The sequence below is a fragment of the Pteropus alecto genome, unplaced genomic scaffold (genome assembly GCF_000325575.1).
Source record: "Pteropus alecto unplaced genomic scaffold, ASM32557v1 scaffold269, whole genome shotgun sequence".
Classification (NCBI taxonomy): Eukaryota; Metazoa; Chordata; class Mammalia; order Chiroptera; family Pteropodidae; genus Pteropus; species Pteropus alecto.
In genome coordinates this window covers 2,890,574-2,896,182 of record NW_006443566.1, presented here as the reverse complement: position 1 = coordinate 2,896,182, position 5,609 = coordinate 2,890,574, and the positions used below count along the sequence as shown (strand labels likewise).

The following is a 5,609-nucleotide window of genomic DNA, read 5'->3' as shown; positions in this document are numbered from 1 at the left end:
AATATCACATATGTGGGATATAAACCTAAGAGTAACAAATGAACAGGACAAATAAACAGAGACCCATGGACATAGACAATGGACTAGTGGTTACCAGAAGGGAGCGGGGAGGGGGAAAATAAAAAAATAAAATGTTAAAAAAAATTATGTATATACAGTATAAAAAAAATAAACTGGCACTTAAAAATTTTTTTTTAAGTTATTTACTATTTTTAAATGTCCAAAGGATAATATACTGAATCTTAAGTGAAAATTTAGTATAATAAATACACATCAACAATCTGTTAATAGTCAACACTTACAGTTTATCCCTTAAAGACTATGTGGATTTTCAGCAGCAATTACCTTACATATTTTTGCCATCTACATTAAAAAGTATTTTTTATTATTTCAAAAACTAAGATGACTTCTGCAAAAACTTGAATTTTATATTATTAGCATTATCATGTTTTTATTTAAAGCGAAAGCATGAGCTGTTAAGAAGTATATTGTTTTATATTTTTTGAAATGTTTAAATAAATTTTATAAAAGTAAAGCTGAATATGTAATATCAATAATACACTCGTAAACAATCTTTAATATTCACAATATCAGGTGTCTTTAAGGTAAGCAAGATTCTGTAACATGTTGTTTAGATTACTTTGTCAGATCTAGCAGATAACTATTCTGAAGACACTTTTAAAAATGTTTTTTTTTTGGTAATAGTCTCAGAAATTATTCTATTTTTAAATACAAGAAACAAAAGAGAAAGTGATTCTAATTTTACACAAATAATTCTTCTTTAAACAAAGGAGTGATTTTGGTGTTTAAATAACTGAAGAAATGAGTTCCAACTACCTGAAAAAAAGGTCATTATTTATCTCTATGATATAACCTAATAGAAAAGAATCACAAAGTTACCCTTAATACATGCAATTCAAACATCATTAATTTTTAGTTGTTGGGGAGGTGAAGTTAAGCTCCTCTGTTATTAGTTAAGTGCAGTGGTTCTCAAAATACGGTCCTCAGAACAACAGCATCGGCACCACACGGGAACTTGTTAGAAAGTCTTAGAAATCCTGGGATCCCATTCCAGATCTACTAAATCAAAAACGATGAAGGAAGGGTCATCAATCTTTCTTTAAACAAGTCCTCCATGTGATTCTGATAAGTTTAAGAACCAGTGGCTTAATATGTCTTCAAAGTAAAGTATTTGAAGTAAAACTGTTCAAACTTCGTGTATTTTTAATTGAAAAAGTATCCCTAGACCAAATTAATAGTGTAAGTGCAGCTTAAAAGAAACGAGAAATCAATTTTGCAAATACATAAAATCTACTCTTTTTAGCAATAATGAAATCTAACCACATAAGAGTATAACGATGATTGAATGTAATGTCTTAGTCAACAACAGGTTAGGAAATTAAAACAAAAAAGAATCACCAAAAATGCTTTAAATAACAATAGTATATATTATGCATTGAGAAATCGTAAGTGCACAACACCTACTGAGCCCAAATCCAGTACAAAATGCAACATAAAAGGAATGCAATATAAAAAAGAGAAAGCAATACGCCTATTCTTTAAGGATAGCAAAATTAGAGAGATTCATCTGAAAATATAGCTATTTCACTACGGTTTGAATCAATTCCAACGTAAAACAGCACACCATCTGTCATTAACAACATTTACATCTTTATGTTTTTCTTTTTCAACATGAACATAAATCTTTCTGCTCCTGTTATAAATATACTGAAAATATTAGGGTCTTTTCTTATTTCTTTCTGATTTTTCAACTTTTCCTATTTCTCCTTCCTGATTAATATCTTTCTTGGTAAACCATAAAGTCATTTTCATCCACCTTTTCTTCAGTTTTGAAGCTCATAATAGTTTACATGATAATGGTTCTCTCACTTACTACTCTTCCTTCTGCCATATGTATTAGAATAAAGAACTTTCTAGGCCTCTTTTAAAAAGTATAAATCAAGCCAATGAAGCACATCTATTTTCTTGAGATCCCAGAACAAATAAAATTTCCAAAAGAGGCCACTGAGAACCACAGGAACTGTCTTCTAGTTAAATACCCAGGGCAGTTCTTCTGGCTCTGGCATTAGAAAATAAGTTTGTATACAGTATGACGATACGCTGTTATAACATTAACGAACATAACCAATAATCTTTAAGGAGAAGAAAATTAGCTCCCCTGATTCCCATCACGAAACATTTTTTTTATTATATGTCCTAAACTCCCTAAAAAAGCATTCTTCTAGTGATTTTATTGGACTATGGTCTGACTCTAACAAGTGTTCTTACAAGAACAGCATTTGATAGGCATTTATGTGGAAGAACAATTTCTTTAAAAATAAACATTATTCCATCTGAGACTTGAATATGCTGAAGCTCTAGAATAAGAATTATAATTCTTTAGTTTTACTGAATCATTTAAGCTACCAAAAAGTTGAATATAAGAAATCCCATAGTGTCTCTCCCACCTCCCCATACACACACACACACACAATCCTAATTATAATCCTAATTGCAAGACAGGAATTAAAATAAGCGTCTAATACAGGGTTCACTTTGAAAAAGTATTAACTAAATGCATACTCTAACAACAATAACTTACTGATAATTGATAAAGGTCATGGTTTACTGAATATCAGGCTATGCACTTAGTACTTTACGAACATTCTCTCTAATCCTCATGACAACTCTGCAACCTAATATTACTATTCTAAATTTTCACAGAATGAAACTAAATCATCCTCTAAAATCAAGCTTTTCATTTCAATCTGCCTAAGATTACACATCTAGTATAGTAAAAATGATATTCAAATCCAAACCGATTAATTCCAAATCCTGCTCTTTTCTCCTACATCATATTGCCTCTCCTAGATTATATTTATTACATTTATTATATATATACTTATATGATATTTGTATTGCATTACTTTTTTTGTGAATAATTTGTTGAGATTTCTGTTAGTAACAATAAACCCCCAAAAGTATGTATTAAATAAATTCCAGAATGTTTTTTTCCGAGTTTGGACTTAAATCCAATCTTCTTTGCTCCAAATTTTCAGCTACTATAAGTTGCTTCTGGCACAGAAAGATAAAAAAACAAACAATCCAATTAACAAATGGGCAGAGGACCTAAACAGACATTTCTACCATAAAAGACATACAAATGGCCAACAGACATATGAAAAGATGCTCAACTTCACTAGCTGTTAGGGAAATGCAAATCAAAACCACAATGAGATACCACCTCAAACCTGTAAGAATGGCTATTATCAATAGGACAAGTAATAACAAGTGTTGGAGAGGTTGTGGGGAAAAAGGAACCCTCACACACTGCTGGTGGGAATGTAAACAGGTACAGCCACTACGGAAAACAGTATGGAGGTTCCTCAAAAAACTAAGGATAGAATTACTGTATTACCCAGAAATCCCTCTTCTGGGTATCTACCCCTTAAAAATTGAAAACATTTATCTGTAAAGATATGTGCACCCCAATGTTCACTGAGGCATTATTCCATGCCAAGACATGGAAACAACTGAAGTATCCTTCAATAGATGACTGAATAAAGAGATGTGGTCCACATACATATACAATAAAATATTACTCAGCCATAAGAAAAAGTGAAATACTGCCATTTACAAAAATACGAATGGATCTTGAGATTATCATGCTAAGCAAAATAAGTCAGACAGAAAAAGAACCATATAATGCCACTTATATGTGGGATATAAAACTGAAAGCAACAAACAAAGACAAACAAAAACTCATAGATACATACAACAGTTTAGTGGTTACCAGAGGGAAAGGGGGAAGGGGAGAGGTAGATAAAGGTAAAGGGGATCAAATATATGGTGATGGAAGGAGATCTGACTTGGGTGGCGAACACACAATGCAGTGATGTATTACTGAATTGTATACTTGAAACTTATATAAGTTTATTAACAAATGTCATTCTGATAAATTTAATTTAAAAAAGACTCAGACTTGACAGTCCTTAAAAAAAAAATGAAATGGAAGCTCTGTACTTCCTGTGTCAAGCATTTCAGTATTAAGGAAAATTTAATTTCCAATATTCAGGATTGAGCATTTTATCCTTCATTTTTCATAAACCAAAGTTTATAAAAGTTCACTAAAAAACAATCAGAAGAAATAGGAATGAAGCTTGAATACAACAAAACACAGCAACTGTTCCAAAGTTAAAAGAGACTTAAGCAATCATCTAGTCATCCAATACTTAATTTACAAGTCAGAAAACCAAAAGCCAGAGAAATAAATGGCTGGCCAAGATCTCCACGTGATTAATCAAACTCTCCTCACACTCAGTCCAGTTCTATATCTATTCTTTTAGGCTTCCTCTTAAACTGACCTCATCATTTTAAGAATATCTTCTCCTCCTACCCACACAGTTGTTCTTCATCCTCTATCCTTTTCCTGGGATCATTATTCTTTAGCCACTCAGGTTAATACTTTGGTGCATTATTGGACAAGTATTTATTTAAATCCTCTTTATCCTACATTGAATCAGAAGACAAATCCTACTGCTCACATTTATACTTTATTTTCCATTCTGATTTCCACCACACTGAATGGCAACCTCCAACAGGAGCAGCATATTTTATTAATAATGAAAATCAGCAACATGGTCATTATTATGTCATTTAAAAAGATGATAATGAAATATGAAAAAAATAGATGTCATAATTAGGAAACAAAATTAAATGTATATTATGACTCTGATTGCATAAAATAAGTACGTATGCGGTCAAGACAAAATATTAAAATTTGAAAATAGTTTTCAAAAAATTATTTTAAAAAGCAATAACCTTAACAGAGGCTCTATTGATACACATAGTATTTGCTTTATGTTTTTTTGAAGCTTATACATTTATAAAACATAAAACAAGGCTCCAGAAGGGTATAGTCTCTGTATTATATTTGCAACTCTTCTGTATTTCCAAATTATTTCAAAATAAAGTTTAACAACTAAAATAAAGAAAATTCTTATTACTATACCAATGATCAATACTTTTAATGACAAAAATGTTATTTAGAAATATCCATATTATAGTATACTCAATAATCATACTTAATTTCGAATAATACGCATTTTTTCAGTATTCTACATTTATAAAGTATGAAAATAATGAAAACCAAGGATTTGTTCAAAGAAGTAAGTTCTACATGTTATAATATCAGTATTTATAGTCATATTTCTAATATATTTAGTTCCATGTATGTCATTTACCGAAATATGTGAGAGCTTATTACATGATCCAAGGGCTGTTAAAATCCTTGAACTGTTTAAAAAATTTTTTGTGTTGACTATTTTTTTCAAAACTGCATTCATTCATTCAGCAAATATTAACTGAGTATATAACATGAGCCAGGCACGGTACTTCTACATGCTGAGGATAGAGCAGTGAACTAAACAAAATCCTTGCCTTTACATCCCAGTGGAAAAAGGCAGAAAATAGGGTAAGTAAAACATATGAGATGGGAGATAGTAATAAGGCTTACAAGAAAAGAGACATAAAAGAGGAAGGAAAATTGGGGTGGTGTGGGGGAAATTTGTAATTTACACTGAGTGGCTAAAGAAAGCCTAAGTTGACAT

The 5,609-nt window shown here is 30.9% G+C and overlaps 1 long non-coding RNA gene across 2 annotated transcripts in view; it reads right to left on the bottom strand.

Moving 5' to 3' along the window:
• Positions 1 to 797: 797 nt before the first annotated feature.
• The window catches only part of LOC112472842, a 31,707-nt gene continuing 26,895 nt past the window's right edge, over positions 798 to 5,609 (bottom strand). Inside the window, exon 3 of one of the 2 annotated variants that reach the window (XR_003043785.1) lies at positions 798 to 1,080. This is a non-coding gene — a long non-coding RNA (uncharacterized LOC112472842). The remainder of the gene's footprint in view (positions 1,081 to 5,609) is intronic. The other variant, XR_003043784.1, reaches the window with a different exon arrangement.